The sequence below is a fragment of the Hipposideros armiger genome, unplaced genomic scaffold (assembly GCF_001890085.2).
Source record: "Hipposideros armiger isolate ML-2016 unplaced genomic scaffold, ASM189008v1 scaffold_52, whole genome shotgun sequence".
In the NCBI taxonomy this organism is placed as follows: domain Eukaryota; kingdom Metazoa; phylum Chordata; class Mammalia; order Chiroptera; family Hipposideridae; genus Hipposideros; species Hipposideros armiger.
Window position 1 is genome coordinate 2,877,826 of NW_017731402.1, and position 17,217 is coordinate 2,895,042.

Genomic DNA, 17,217 nt, shown 5'->3' on the forward strand with positions numbered 1-17,217 from the left:
AGGTAGATTTTGGCCCTAGGAAGACATTTCCACGACATCAGCTTTAAAGAGAGCTGGGCTCAAACTTTCTAACCTCACTCTCTTTTGATCCCAACATTGGTCTGAGATCCCTTGGCCTTCAGCACATGCCAGGATGATGGCAGGCCCCAATTCTTACAGGAAAGGCAAGAAGAGAAAATAGCAATCCTGGATCTTCTGTAGCCCACCAGACACTCACCTCTCCCCAAGCTGGGCTCCACCAGCCAGGGCTGTGGATGGTGCATCTGGTTGGCTTTACTTGTGCCATCACTGAAGGTGTCTTCCTCCATCTTGACTACAAAAGGTCTGGGTCTCCACAATCCAGTGGGCTCCTCCAAATCAGAAACCCCCCCCCTTACCACTCTTCCTCTGCATCCCACTTAGCAATTCCATCTATAAATTTTGCAGACGATTATTTGGAAAACAAAGGAAGGCATAGATGGGTTTTTGGTTTTTTTTTTTGTCATTTTGTTTCTAATTTATATTTTGCCTACTCCCAGTTCTTTGATCTGGGAAAATACAAGAAAAGGTGACCCCACTTCCTCTCTAGGCCATGCACATTGCCATGCCATAGATCTTGCTTAGGAGATAGGCTGAACCACAGCTATTGCGCCAAGAAAATGACCTATCAATACATACTTTATCTCTGCTTGAAAGTCCTATCCAAAAAGCTGTAGAATTTAGGGTTTCTCCCCATTTTCCTCGCTTTGTTTCAATTTGGCATTTAGCTTAAGAGTCAGTTTATTGTCTAGGAAAGTATTTTTCAGATTATGACAGGGAACCTGCTACCTGGTAAGAAAGGTTAAGTACTCAAAGACTGTTGGATAGGTAGCCAGTAGCAGATACTTCCTTGAAGCTAGAATATCATTTCCTTTGTTTACGAAGTTATTTTGTGTTACACAAGTCTAAATGCTACCAGCTAAATCTTACCACAAGCGGCTGTAAGACACCGGGCAAATTGGAATTCCTGAAACAGGAAGACAACCTTCACACTCACAAAATTATAACATCTAAGTTTGGCAGACAGAGACTGAGATGATAGAGGCATAAAATCTTAACGCTGGTTTCTCTTCCAATCCATATCTCCAATCACTAAATCTTATTCCCCCACCCCCACCCCAATCCTAGAGAAGTTCAGCCTCCTCTACCCTAGTCTAGGATGCCAAAGAATTTCATGGGCAAGGATATTTACGAATTGACCAACATTTCAATTGTTTTTTTTCTTCATCCTTTGCTTTTCTCCAAGAAGGTGTTTCTCTGGACTGCAGAGAAATAGCCTGGCCATTTTTTTTTCATCCTTCCTAATATTTCTATCCAAATTTACATTTTATTAGTACAGGTACTATAGATTCATTCTTGGTCAATGAATTCTTACTAGAGAAACTATCTTCCCACCAAAGCGAATGAGAACACATTCCAGTATCTTTTTCTTTCATTGGTTTTTGTTCTCAGGATTGAGTCAGTCCTGGCTCAATGTGTTTATTTTGGGTATTAAGAACACCTCTTAATTTCACATGCTGGCCTGTGGGGCTTGAATCCTTTCTTTCAATCTGTTGGTTACTTTATAGTTTTAAAGTTGACTAAAATGAGGGGACAGAGAAAAGTTGCTCCAGCTCTATTTAAAGTTTTAAAATGGAAAGAATACTCGAAGCCATTGTAACATGGCTACAGAGTGGTTAACTCTCCCTGTAAGAACCTATGCTCTGTCATGTGGCTTCTAAGTCAGCTCTTCCAGAAACCCAGCCCTTGTGTAGAAATCCAGTTGCCTTTCGTAGGTCTCTACCCAGATTCCAAGGTGACAAGAGAGCAAAGACTCACATGCATACCTCTTGCTCTATTTCCTTGCTCTTACAGACATGATCTCCAAGAAAATCATAGGGGAAATCTTTAAACTTTTAGTCAATCCCTTTGACACCACCTCTCATATTTAAAATCAGGAAAACACACCCCTAAAATGTGTACTCCCTTCTGTTGTAAAAAAGAAAACCCACATCCTAGTTAATCCATAGTATTTTCTTTTCACCCTGAGCTATATTTCCAAAGCATTTTATAATCCAGATTTGGCCCCATCTCAGACATGTTAAGTCAGACTCTGCTGAAATATTATTGTCCAGGAATGGTCAACAGGGTATATGTTCAGTGGCTGCCCTGAAATCCTGGTGGGGTCAAGGATAATACACCATTAGCAGGGGCTGCTCCCCCCTTGATAGGCTCCCAGTCCTACGGAAGATTTCTTTGAATGTTAAATGCATTTTCAATTTTGCTCATTTCCCACCCTGATGTTTTGTCTGCAACGTTGCTTACACTGGATTCTTTCTATTTTTATTCCTATCATTAAATGGTAGTGCTGTAAATTCTGCAATTAATGTCAAATAAACTGCTTTCATTCATTGACCATGTGGCTCAGTGGGCTTCTTTCTCTCTTCACTGAAACACTTAAGCATCTTCCCCCCGCCCCCATTGCATCCCATTGTGGCTCCCAAAAGAACAGTAAAGTTGCTGTGCTTAGTAAGACTGCAACTTCTTACCGCTAACAGAATGTTGATTTATAATCAACAAATCTGTCACTCATGTTATCAATCACAAACTGTTAGGGATGCCCTATGATTGCCTTGTTTTTAACCCATTCAAACTTTAGAGATAACCTATCCTAAAATTATCCTTGTACAGATTCCATATGAGGTCACACGTGGTAAATTAAAATGAGGATTACGTTATTGTTACCATATAGAACAATCAAGTAAAACAAACAAATTTGGAGTTGGGACACCACATATGAAATCTAGGCTCTGCCTCCAATTAGTTATATGGGTTTGAGCAAGTCATTTAACATTCTGGGCTTCAGTTTCTCCAACAACGTTAGGTCAGGATAGGTTATATCCAAAGTCTCTTTGATCTTTTGTCAAAATATTTTAAAGATATTTATATTTTTGGTATAGGTCACATCTTAGATTATTATTTTCTATCTGCACACTTCAAAGAGTTCCACTAGGTAAACTTTGGTCTAAATGAAAGACCCACCGTAACCCTGCCTATCAAACACTAAGCGCCTTCATCTAGACTGTGGTTTTTAATTCTGTATATACATTGGAGTCACCCAGAGAGCTTTTTAAAATATACTGATACTTAGGTCTTGTCCCAAACCAATCAAATTTGACAGGGGTGGACCTCAAACATTTGTGTGTTAGTTAGATTTTGCTGTATAATAAAGCACTCTAAAACCTAGTGACTTAAAAGAAATAACCATGTTATAGCTCACAGCTCTGTTGGTTGTCTATTTGGGCTGGTCTCAATGGGGTGATTCTTCTGGTCTTGGCTGGGCTCATGCATACATCTGCAGTCAGCTCCCAAGATGCCTGGGGACTGGCCAGTCTAGATTGGCTTTTGTTTGGACAATCCTTGAGGCCTGGGCATGAAACTGGTACATTGACCAAAGACAACTACACTAGGTCCAGCCCAGATTCACAGAGACAGGAGTAGAAAGAGACTCCACCGCTTAATGGGAAGAGCTGCACCATCATTTTGCCAAAGGAGGAATGAAAGATGGCGGCCATTTTTTGCAATCGACTACATTTTTTAAAGCTCTCCTAGAAATTCTAATGTCCAGCTAAATTTGTAAACACCACTGCAAAGCCTACTTTTACTCCATTACACACACACACACACACACACACACACACACACACACACACACACAAACACACAGCCCTTATCTGTGCCAATGTTTTTAAATGCCTTCATCAGAGAGCTTGGACTCGATGAGAAAATAATTTACAACTTCCAAACATGCAAAGTAGGTATCATCCACAGGCTGACTGTATACAGTTGAAAAAAATCTTCCATAAACCAGAATGATTTAGAAAATTGTTTTGTTGGCAGATCAACTCCCAGCATCAGCTCTTGGGGGCTGCTCACTAAGCCATTACATGTGCAGGGCTGGTGGGAAACCCTGGGAAGGCTGGCCATGCATAGAGCTCTTCCAGTTAGAAGGTTCTAGAGGAATCCTGAGTTACCTCAGGCACATGCAGGGAACAGCCCTGGGCCTCACACTACCTGGGGCCCGTCATGGAGAGCTTGAATGCCAAATAACATGCGTGGCCTTGGTTCTATGATGGAACCCCTCTTATCTGCTACCGATACCACTCTTCCCCAAACGGCATGCTCTTACTTATTCGGGCCCCTGGACAGAGAGGCGCATCTTAGGAAACAGCTGCATAAAATGATCATACGAACTCTAAACCAGGTGATTACCAAAACCTCTTCTGCCTGTGCTACCTTCTGCCTCTAATGATCCATTACTGCTACTCAGAAAGTGAAACAGTGGTTAGAGCTGGCAAATTTCAAGGCTAAGAGATCTCTGGTCTCAGTTTAGCCCCATCAGGACAGCAGAAACAAGAGAAATTTCATAGTTTAGGTGGGCCCCTTGGAACGAGCCTTTGAATTGGGCTCACTGGAGGCAAATACTTTCTTCTTTGGGAAGCTTGTTGACATGAGGCCATTTGTATAGCCTTTTTGATGGGTAAAGCCATTTGATGGTATGGCGTATCATTTAGTCAAATGACTCAAAATTATTAGCCTCAGCCTTTGCGAATCCCTTCTCTTATTTTAATCTGCACCCTGGACTCTTCCATCCTTAAATGGGGCTATTTTAAGAGGGGGAAGGCCTTGCAAAAGGAAAATAAAAAGCAGGAATAAAATCCCTGTATCGTCATCAAACATGAGGAAACATTGGTCGGTCTGTTCACTCAGCATAATTATTTCTGGAAGTTAATAATGGTGGTAGCTAATACCGGAGGTACACACTATGCCGTCACCTCCATAACCCTCCTTCCTTGTGCTGCAAAACAACCCCGCACAGTAAGCTGGGGCAGGGATCACTGTGCCTTTCTCCCAAATAAGACAATGGGATGTAACCATCTAAGGACTAAGTGGTAGAATCAGCATTCAGACCCAGACGTCAGAGTTGATCCCCTGTACTGGGGTGTTCAGTGTGCCCCATGGCCAAGGTTAGTATGGCACACTTCCTCTGGTTGCAGAGATAAAACACATACCATGAAATCACTCCTGCTGTGGAGTCATCACTGCTAGATTCAAAATAAGTGGCACAAACAAAAACTGCTAAGAGTTCAGAAGAAATGGAGATCACCCCAAACTGGTCGGGTCAAAAAAGGCCTCTCTTGTCTCATTTAGATTTCGAAGTACCACATCTTATTAACAAGCCCAACTGAGCACAGCTCAACGCGTGGGCAAGTAATCTAGGTTTGAGGAAATGACACCCCTCTCCCACATAGCTAACCTCAAATGTACAGGATGTCCTTCAGATTAGTAATATTTAGATGTCTGACCCATGCTTCTAGCTCTGATTTGGGAGAGAAACCAGGGCTTTGAGTCAGAAGACTTGAGGTCATGCCCTTGGTCCACTTCTTACTAATATGTGCAAGACACGTATATTCTCTGAACTTCAGTTTTCTTATAAATTGGGAATAAGATATAACAATGTGTTACTACCCTGCCTAGTTCATGAAGTTTGTATCAAGCAGTGTGATATATATGGACGCGAGCCATTAAAGATAGCTACCATTTTATAAGAAGTCTGAGAATGGTGATTACCAGATGGAAAGGGGAGAACCTGAAGGGAGGACAAATAGGATAAATGGGGTTAAGTACATAGTAACAGAAGGAGACTAGACTGGGTGGTGAGCACACAATTGAGTATACAGATGTATTATGATAACACCTGAAGTGTTATCAATGTTACCCCAATACATTTAATAAAACATTTTTAAAAGACGTCTGAGGCTCAGAGAGGTTCAGAAACTTGCCCTAGGTAACACAGTAGTGGAGCCAGGATTTGAACCCAGAACTGTCAGCTTCAAAGCCCACCTGAAAGTACATGAAAGTGCCGATTAAACATGGATTCCCCAAGTGGAAGGAGAGAGCCAGGTCATGGCACCTGGGGCCATACCTGTGAATACCAAGTCATACGGTATTACTCAACCATTAGCCTAGAAGTGTAACTAGTAGTAAAATAAACTCGCTTGTTCTGCCCTGAAAGGACTAGTCATAAAAATTGTCATGAACTGACTAAACCACTTTGGCTATGCACACATTTAGGTTTTTTCTGACAGCTGATAGCAGCCACCCAATGGCTTTGAAGTGGGCAAAAGTTGCCTACTTCCCCCAAACTCCCTGCGAGATTTTAAAGAAAGATCAAATACTGCCACATGCAGACTTTTAACAAATTCTATTTAAATAGAAAATCAGGCGCAACACTATGCATACTGCCTGCTGTGTAAGCGAAATGCAGTGAGCTCTCTGTCTTTCTGGGGGCTCTAACCACACTCCAGAGAGATGCAGTGACCTTCCAGAGGCAGGCTGTGTTAGCCCCCGGGAAGCATCAGAAAACAGGAAAACTCCTAAATCAAGTTGGAACACAGGATTTTCGGGCTGAGACCTCCCATGCATTCCCCAAAGGAGTAGGCTAAAGGTTGCACTGGACTCTTACACCCTGTGCATGCAGGGGAGGCCAGGAGGGGTTCTCCAACCCCTCACCTTAAATACGTTTAATCTAACCCATCACCAAAGTCCATTTGTCACACTTGTCATAATTGACAGGCTACTATTTTCACCATTAAAACTCCAGTTCCTGCGTGCAGTGTGCTAATTAATTAGCAGAGCATGGTGATGACTGAGATGCAGATGGCTGAAGCCCAGGTCTGAGTGGTGGCCGCCCTGGAGACCCTTTAGAAACGATGTTCACTGACCACCCAGGGCACACACCCCTGCTTAGGGTAACTTCCTGCCCCCCAGACTGAAGCTTGAACGAACTGACACTCATTACACCAAACTATCTATGCTAAGGTCTGTCAAAATAAATCAGTCATTACAAAAAAATTTTGTGTTTTATCTACGTCCTGTTAGAAAAGATTGGAGAGTACATGTTAATTTTAATATAACTAACAACACTTTACATTTGCATTTTAAAAAACACTTTTCTAGGGCAGCTAGTTAGCTCAGGTTGTTAGAGCACAGGCTCATGGCGCCAAGTTTGCCGGTTCGATTCCCACATGGGCCAAGGAGCTGCACCTTCCACAACTATATTGAACGCAATACTTGACTTGGAGCTGATGGGTCCTGGAAAAACACACTGTTCTTCAATAAAATTTCTTAAAAAGAAAAAGAAAATACTTTCTATTCATGTTTTTTATCTCATTTTTCCCTGTGACCTACCGTAACTGCAGGTATTATTCTTATTCCCATTGAGTAATTAAGCACAAAGAGTTTAAATCATTTTTCCATACTCAACTCATAATAACAGCTTACATGGATGAATATTTACAGTGTGCCAGACATTGGGCTAAATACTTTAACATGGTATCTCATCTTGTTCTCCCAACTACCTTCTGGGGCAAGTACTACAATTATCTCCACATTATAGATAAAGGAACTGGTGTTTAGAGAGATCAAGTAACTTGCTGCAGGCCCCTCACTAGGCAGCCTGACTCCAGGGCTAAGCCCTTATTTGTGTAGCGTTTCCTTCCTGTTAATGGCAGAGCTTAGACTTGTTCTCACAGCTTGGGGCGCCTGCTCCTGTGTTCTTACAACAGGAGGTCCTGATTGCTAAGCAGCAGAGATGCACAGAAATGAAGGTTCAACAGTTCCAGCGCCCTCCAGCATCACCACAAAACGTGCCCACAGCTGTGATGCTGAGAGCTTGCTCTCTTTTCCACGTCTTCACGTCACCCTTGGGGAGCTCCATCTGGGTCACGTGTATGGGGCTTCCCAAGCCACACAGCAGCAGACAGATGTGCAGGTAAGATTTCACTGTTGGCCGTGTGTACTCAAAGTGCCCACAAAAATGAGTTTTTAAAGGATACTAAGAGTTGCAAAATTGAAACCGCAAAGGAAGTACCTGGTGTTGGTGTGAACCAGTGGCTACAAACACATCTCCTGACAGAATTATTTTTGAGTAACCTCATTTGAGCTTTAAATGATCCTCAATGGAAATAAGAACAGAGTCGGGGGTATCATGCTACCAGACATCAAAACATACTACAAGGCTACAGTAAACAAAACAGTATGGTACTGGCATAAAAACAGGCACATAGATCAATGGAACAGAATAGAGAGCCCAGAATTAAATCCAGGCATATACGGGCAGTTAGTCTATGACAAAGGAAGCAAGAATTTACATTGGGGTAAAGATAGTCTATTTAATAAATGGTGCTGGGAAAATTGGACTGACACATGCAAAAAAATGAAACTGGACCACCTCCTTATGCCATATATACAAGAACAAATTCAAAATGGATTAAAGACTTAAACATAAGACCTGAGACCATAAAACTCCTAGAAGAAAATATAGGGAGTAAATTTGCAGACATTACCCTGAGCAATATTTTTACTGATACATCCCCACAGAAGGGAAGTAAAAGAAAAAATGAACATATGGGATTACATCAAACTTAAACGTTTTTTCACAACAAAGGAAACCATCAATAAAACAAAAAGGCAGCCTATTGAATGGGAGAAGATATTTGCCAATGATATATCTGATAAGGGGTTAATATCCAAAATTTATAAAACACTCATTCAACTCAACACCAAAAAAACAAACAACCCAATAAAAAATGGGCAGAGGATATGAAGAGACATTTCTCTAAAGAGGACATACAGATGTCCAACAGGCATATGAAAAAAATGTTCAACCTCACTAATCATTAGGGAAATGCAGATAAAAACCACAATGTGATACCACTTCACTCTGATCAGAATGGCTATCATCAATAAATTAACAAACAAGTGCTGGCAAGGTTGTGGGGAAAAGGGAACCCTGGTGCACTGTTGGTGGGATTGCAGATTGGTGCAGCTATTATGGAAATCAGTATGGAGGTATCTCAAAAAACTGGAAATGGGGGCCGGCCAAGTGGCGCGATGGTTGGGGGATGGCTTGGGATGCCAGAGGGCCCCGGTTCAGATCCCACATGTGAGGGCCGGTGACACTGCCCTCTCAAAAAAAAAAAAAAAAAACACAAAACTGGAAATGGGACTATCTTATGACCCAGCAATTCCACTCTTAGGTATTTATCCAGAAAAACCCAAGGCACTAATTAAAAAAATGTGTGCACCCCTATGTTTATTGCAGCACTATTCACAATAGCCAAGACTTGGAAACAACTGAAATGCCCATTGGTAGACGATTGGATTAAGAAACTGTGGTACATTTATACAATGGAGTACTACTCAGCTATAAAGAAGGAAATGGTACCATTTGCAATAATATGGATGGACCTAGAGAATATTATGCTAAGTGAAATAAGTCAGTCAGAGAAAGACAAATACCATATGACCTCACTTATATGTGGAATCTAAAGAACTGAATAAATGAGTAATATAAACAGAAATACTCTCAGAGACATAGAGAAAAAATTGAGGGTTGCTACTTGGGAGGGGGTGGGGATGAAGAAGAAGGGGAAGAGATGAGACAATACAAATTGGTAACTATAATATGGCCTCAGGGATAGAAAAGACAGTCTGGGGAATATAATCAATAATGTTGTAAATATTTTTTAGGGGGCCAGATGGTCTCATGTCTTGTCAGGGAGACTACTTCGTAGACGGTGTAGAGGCCTGGCTACTGCACTGTACATCTGAAGCTGCCGTTGAATAATATTATATGTCAACTATAATTTAATTGCAAATACAGTCACAGGATGTGGAGTATAGTGTGGGAGTGGAGTCAATGGAATTGAATTGGATATGTATGATATCGGGGGGGGGGCAGTGGATGGGAGGAGGGGGATTGTCACTTTATGAGGGGTAAAAAGGATAACTAGTGCATTGTTTTGTACACCTGAAACTAATAATAATTTAAAATATATAAACTAAAATCTAAATATTAAAAAAATAAATAAAATAAAATAAATGGTCCTCAATGTCATCATTAGCATTGCTACTGTCCTCAGTACCTCCGCCATTCTGACTGGACGTTCGGGAGAGCCATAAATAACCCTCCCGCGTTCTGGCTGGGTCTCAAGCTTGCTCACCATTCTACGGCGGGTCCAGCAGCCAGCAAAGGCGGTCCCTAGTGTGGGTCCTGGCGTCTCTGCTCAGCGGGTTTAGAGTGGCCCGCCTCTACCCACAGGGCAGAGCAGAAGGCAAGAGGTCTCGGGTCCTTGTCCTTAATGAGCTGAGGAAGGACAATTCCTGGCTCACTGCACCAAAGGTGCACCTGGTCTCACCTCAGAGAAGTAGCTACGTTTTCCAGACCAAAGCTAGCCACGTAGTACTCAGGGTTAAGCCACGCTGAGATGTTTCTTTCTGGGACAGAAAGAGTCCCACTGCCCTTCCCGCGTGCTGCACAGTGGAAAGCCTATGCACACACACAATGGACAGTAGCCTTTCTGGCCTGGGATAGGAACGGCGCTGACTGCTCTCACACTGGTGCCTGAAACCCCACCATGCACAATGTATTCTTTTGGGTTACATGTTGCCCTCTTTGGGTATTCATTTCTGTTTATTTACTTTCTCCTTAAGGCCCATCTCTGTATATTTGTTTATTTATATTTTCATTCATTCCCTTTTATCCTTGACCTCTATACCAGTGATTCTCAGCCAGGGGCAATGTCCCCTCAGGAGGTACCTGGCAATGTCTGGAGATACTGCTGAGTCTCACAACGGTGGAGAAGAGGCTACTAGTGTGTGGAGGCCAGGGATGCTGCTAAACATCCTAAAAGGCACAGGACAGCCCCACAGCAAACAATCGTCCGGCCCCTAATGTCGGCAGTACCAAGAATGAGATGCTCTGCTCTGTCCCGATTCCCTTCCCTCAGAGCAGCATAACATTTTGCTTGTATGTGTTCATATATAATGTGTATTGTTTGGGTGCATGTTGTTTTTAATTTATGTAAATCATCTTGTATTAGAGATCTCTTTCTGTTTCTTACAATTTTCCCTCATCACCCAATTTTTAAGGTCCATTTATATGGTGTGTATACTCTGTTGCATTGCTTCTAAGTGCTGCATAAAAATTCATAGAATACATCACCACATTTTACCTGTGCACGACCCCCGGAGAGGGATCCCAGATTGCCTTCAGCTCTCTGCCACAATAAACAGCCCGGCAGTGGACATCCTTGTGCATGGCCCCATATGGCCCCATGTGAGAATGTCTGTGGGGTAATTACCAGGAATGTAATTGCTGGCTATCAGGTCTGCGTCTAGTTCATTTGACCAAGTATGGACAAAGAGCTCTCTAGAAAGGCTACCCCAGTCCACACTCACACTAGCAGTGAGTGAGGCTTCTTGGAGTCATCATTTAAAAGGTATTCTCTTTGAAAATGCACCTAACCTGTGCTAAGGTTAGCATATAAAATCACCATTAGATGTAAGATGGGGTCGGTTCAGCAGACCATCTTTCTTCCGGGAAGTAACTTAACTGGCCTGCTGGCCTCGGACGGAAAGGCTTCAAGTAGAGGAAGCAAACAGGAGGGGGAAGTGAGCTGACCTAAAGACAGACTTCCACCCCTGGACACTTTCCATTGCTCACGAACTTTCTCCTGCCCATTTGGGTGGGTTGTTTGGTATCTTCTCTTATTAAACTTTTTTCTTAAATTTTGAGATAATTTCAACTTGAAAGGTGTTTCCTTTTTCTACAGCTTCAAGCAGAAATCAAGAAGAACAACCTAGAGAAACAAGCCCATCGGAGTCCAGACTCTTGTGAAGTGTGGATACTCCTCCATGATGCTACTCACGCTTCCTTAGTCATTCAGCGTGCCCACGGGACACAGGGATCAATAAAGCGATATAACCACAAATAACAGATGTCTATCAGCAATATATTAGCAAAGAGTGTTTAAAAACAACTTTTAAAGGAGATTCAATAACATTCCACACTGAAGTTGGTCATCTCTAATGTCCCGAAGTTAGTCCATTCCAGTGGAGCTAGCAAGTGGTAGACGGCAAGCCCTGACAGTCGGGCAGATGGGATGAAGCAGGCCATCTAGGGATGTCAGAGAGGCTGCCGGCCAGCAGACAGCTCCCAGGAGGGGATTATGCTCCCAATGGCAATGCTGTAGAGGGAGAATTGAACCTCTACAGGTGGGTATGGAGCAAATCTTCTTTAAGAATAAACAGCCCCTTCAGGTACGAAAAACAATTCTGCAAAAATTCCAAGTTACTTTCTAGTGAGTTTTTCCCCCTCAAAACAAGGGGTAGCTTGCTAGGTTATTCCTTTTCATCCACTCCCATGTGCCTTTAGGCAACTGAGCTGAGCCCTGGAGGTTCCAAAGGGCACCCCCCAGGGGACCAGGTCAGAGGCAGAGCACCTTCTCATGATTAGACTAAGATTCGAGGTCTGAGGGAAGACCACAGAAATAGTGCCATTCTCATCACATTAAATCAGAGCTTTGTGCTTTGGGCGTGACTTACCACTGTCGATGCTGAAGTTGATCAACTGACCGAGGTAGTGTTTGTGAGTTTTCACCACTGTAAAGTTACTCTTTTTCCCCCTCTTTCCATGCCATCCACTTTGGAAGGAAGTCACTATGTGTACTTAAGCCCACACTTCAGGAGTGGGGTTCCTTTCTCGTTACCCACTCCCTGCTCCCAGTTTCCCATCTTTTCAGAATCTCCAGTTCAGCACAATTCTAGACTGAGGGCTAAGAGCCCATCTGCAGTGACACAGAGCTGCAACCTAATTCCCTCCCTTGTCCGGCCTTTCCTAGCTTGGACTTGGGAGAAGCAGCCTTAGCTCTGGGAAAGTTACCTGTGTCTATTTGCCTCCCATCACAATATCAACAACTCTCCCGGAGTTCCCAGAAAAGTTCCAGCCTCGGCTGTTTGATACAGCAACACAGCATCCCCTAAATATGCTTTAACCTCAATGCAGGAGAAAAACACGCCAACAAAAAGGCAGTCATCAGTTCAATAACACACAGGCACACACTCTTATACACACAGTATATATGCAGAACAGGCCCTCAGCAAAACCCTGAAACAAACAGATAGAATTTATCTCTGATGTCCCCAGAGTTCCCCCATGTCTCAGTCTGTCCCCAGATGTCCCCCATACTCTTGTGCTGAGAGCCCCATCCTGGCCTTCTCTCCACTAGCCCTCTCCACTAGATCTCTTGCCTCTCCTTCCTCCTAAGCCAGGATACCATCACACGCTAACTAGCAGCTGGCCTCGCAAAACTGTATCCAGGACAGGAAGGGTGGGATGGCGACGCCCAAGTCTCTCCTGGGGAGGAAAGAAGCCATGGAGGATGGAATGGCAAAAACAGTGATTTTTAATCCATGTACCTGTCATTCCCTGAGAACTCTGAACGTTACCTACCTCTGTGCTTTCAATCTATAGGAAATGCAGTCATCATCTAACTGAAAAATTGATTCTGCCTCTAGGTGTTTCTACTTAGCCAGGGGATGCAGAGACAGACTTAGATTTGCACTTCTATCACTTGCTCTCCGAGCCTGATTAAGGTAACCTGTGTTTCCCCATTGCCCCATTATTTTTCACAGCTTCTCACATTGCTAATCAAACTCTATTTCGGAAATACTAGTCACTTCTCAGAAATTTGGGAAACTTTGCTTTCTCCCTGTGTGAAGTTTTAGAAAAAAAGTTTATTTTCCCCTCTAGGCTTGTTTTAACTTAGCTGAAGTCATTGGAGACAGCATAAACTTTGCATTTTTATCAGACTGCTTTCGAATGTGCCGGCACTGAACTTGAATTTCAATGACCGTGGTCAATGATTTGCAATAGGGAGTATCAAAAATGCCCACTCCCAGAGCTTCCCTGTTGGTAAGAGTCCAGACAGCACAGCATTTACTATCTTTTTAGTCTCAAGTACATCGTCTCTTTATTCCTTGTGCAAATAATTATGAGCACTCTCACGTGGGCCCAGCATCTATATTAGCAACCAAAAGCATACAAACAGGCAAGTGACTTTCCTTCAGAAGCTCATAATCCAATGGGGAGTCAAGGTACATAATATGGTTAAGTAACATTATCAAGTAATATGAATGGGTTTTAAACAAATACTCTAAGCTGTACTAATGGGGGTCTACACCCAAATTCCAACATTTATGTGTGTGTGTGTGGAGGGAGTATTCCCCATACATCCAATGACAAGCAAGCAATTCCCTGACACCAGCTGGGTGTCCTACAATTTAATTCAATTCTGAAACTATTTACCTGGAGATAACATCAGATTCCCAGGATAAGAGTTTAGTCCTTCAAGACTACCCCCAACCCTACTTGAGACTCCACTAGCAAGACAAGGTTACCACCTATGTTCTGACTGACCAGCTGTGACTGGAGGTTCCCATGAACCCCCTCCTTGGGTTCAATTAAGTTGTTAGAGTGGCTCACAGAATTCAGGAAAAAAATATTTTACTTACTGGACTCAGGAACAGCCAGATGGAAGAGGTGCAGGGGGCAAGGCATGGGGAAGGATACAGAGCTTCCATGCTCTCTCCTGGAGTGCCACCATCTCCTGAGCTCCTATGTTCACCAGCCCAGAAGCTCTCAGAAGCTCTCCTTGTGGGTTTTTATGGAGGCTTCTTCATCTAGGCACGACTGAGTAAATCACTAGCCATTGGTGACTGAACTCAAACTCCAGCCCCTCTCTCCTCCCAGGGGGTGGGACTGAAAGTTCTAACTCTGATCACCTGGTTGGCTCTCCAGGCAACCAACCCTCATCCTTAGGTGCTTTCCGAAAATCACCTCATTAACATAACATAAGAGACACATTAAGCTCTCACCATTTAGCAAATTGCAAGGGATTTAGGAGCTCTGTGCCAGAGACCCGGAAGAAGACCAAATACATAAATCACAATATCACGTATTCATATCTAGAGTAATCAACCTGAGTGATAAAATACTCACCCCAACAGTACTGCCGTAGTCCAGATGTGTTTGGATAGACTGTACGGCTCATTCTAGGGCTAGCTGAACAATCACAAAAGAAAACCAACTTCTCTACTTCAATGTTAGAGCTTGGTTTTTGTGGTTGTTTTCACTTTTATAGCTTCCTATTTGATCACCCACCACCTTTAGCAGATTTGACTAAGAATGACTTTAAACTACAATAAAAAATAACATCTATTCTCAAAGGAGTTCTTTCAACCTATTTTGTTCTTTTAATCTATTAGCCTCCTACCACCTTGATTTCATTTCCTATCCAGTCTACAGCACTGAACTCTAGTGAAACTCTTGCCAAGTTCTTCAGCTCCTCTGCCTCCGCTGGCTTCCATTCCACATACCTTCACACACCCCAGCCTGGAATTCCTCTTACTCTCTGCCTCTGCTCCACGCCTGAGTCCTCAGGCTTAAAAAGAAAGCCACAGAGCCGCGAGCACTTGGTGCCACCACACATATGGGCAAAAACATCTCTCCAATGTTTTAGGATAAAAGTTCAAAGTCTTGAGCATGTATTTCAAGGTGTTTTTTTGTTTTGTTTGTTGGTCTTTTAAAACATTTTTAATGCTTTTTGGATTTAAAGTCATTATTTTAAAAGCCTTTGCCATGACATTATAAATACATTTTCTAATCTTTTCTTCAAGGAATTATAGTTTCATGATCTGAAATCTGTCTACCTCTCCATCCTCACTTCTTACCATCCCTTCTCCCACCCTAGAGCCCAGTCTTAGAGAGCCTCTCACAGGTATCTAAAGGCTCTCTCCACTTTTTTGCCCTTAGCCCTTTACACACTCTCTTCCTTCTTTCTGAAATACCTTTCTTTGGCTTTTTAAGACACATGTCTAGATTGCATCTCTGCTATGTGCTCCCATGTTGCACTGTGCTCCTACCAGCTGGAGACCTACCCCACAATTTTCTATCTTCCTCACTGCCTATGAGCTGCTTGGAAGCAAGGACTGAATCTTATTTATTTTTGTGTCACCAGCGTCTCATCTTGGACATAGTGGGACATGAGATTTAAAAGCAAGGTGGAAACAATGAGAATGAGGAGTGTCGAGCCCAGGAGAAAGGGGAGCCAGAGCCACCCCACAAAGCAGGAGAAGTGAGGTCAGTACCTAGACAAGTGTTAGCAGCACACTCATTGGCAGAGGACTGACAGAAGCAGAGAGCAGGTATGACCAGTGTTCTGTTGGGAAGCAAGGCTCTGAGCCTCAGGTTTGAACCGGGGAGAACTAGGGTCTGGTGGAGCGCTCCTTTCCATGGGTAGGGCAAGTCCCAATGCCAGCGTGCACGGAAAGGTGGAGACTTTATTTCCTGTGGGAAAGGCTCTGAGAAGTGCCCCGACACTGTTGCCTCTGAATGACCGTGCTGCTGAAAACATTCACTGGCTACAAAACAAATGGAAGAAACATATTAAGGCAGATTTATTTGGAGGAAGGAGCATAAGACCTGGGCATCCCAGAGAGCCCTTGATTTTTCTCCCATTCCCAAGGAAGTGTATAAGGATGCTGAAAGTTTCGCTGTCGAGTTTTCCAAAGTCTGTGTGAAAATTTGCTTCCTCTCTATGTCTATCTCTTTGACAACTTGTACACAAGGGCCCTGACAAGATAAGCCCCTCTCTCAGGAGTTCTCATTTCTCTCCATACCATCCCCCGCAAATGTTGATACAATATTTATTAAGGCTTAAATAGCACTGTTAAGTGCACACATTCATTTAGAATGATGGAGAGTGTCAATGCAAAGAACAGGAACTCAGCCGCAGAGGAGGGACCCCCCAAAGGACAAGTAGATACATCATTAGCTAAAGACCCAAGCTAGCAAATGTCACTAGCAGGGAAGACAATTCTTTAATTAGGGCTTTCTTTATACCTATTGTTAACACCAATTTTTTTTAATATTATTTTTTTATTTTCAAAAATATTATAAAATAATATGTGCATATAGTTTAAAAATTCCCAGTACACATTGGCATTAAATGAAAAACAAAACTCTCCATGTTACCTTCCCCACCCAAATCCCACACTTCAGAGGAAACCCCTTTTAACCTTTTGTTTTTAGTCTTCGGATAAATTACTGCCATAAATTCTAAACAATATGCTTAGATCTCAATGTCTTGATTTGTCAGCGGTATATAATATCAAGTCATTTCCATTCCCTTTGATAGAGGAGAAATTTAGCTTACAGCATTTCCAACAATCTCTTCTGAGTTTTGTTAGAGCCCCTTCCCAGTGACCTCCAGGGTCCATTCCAGCTCTGAGTCTCCACCTGGCAGAAGCACGCAT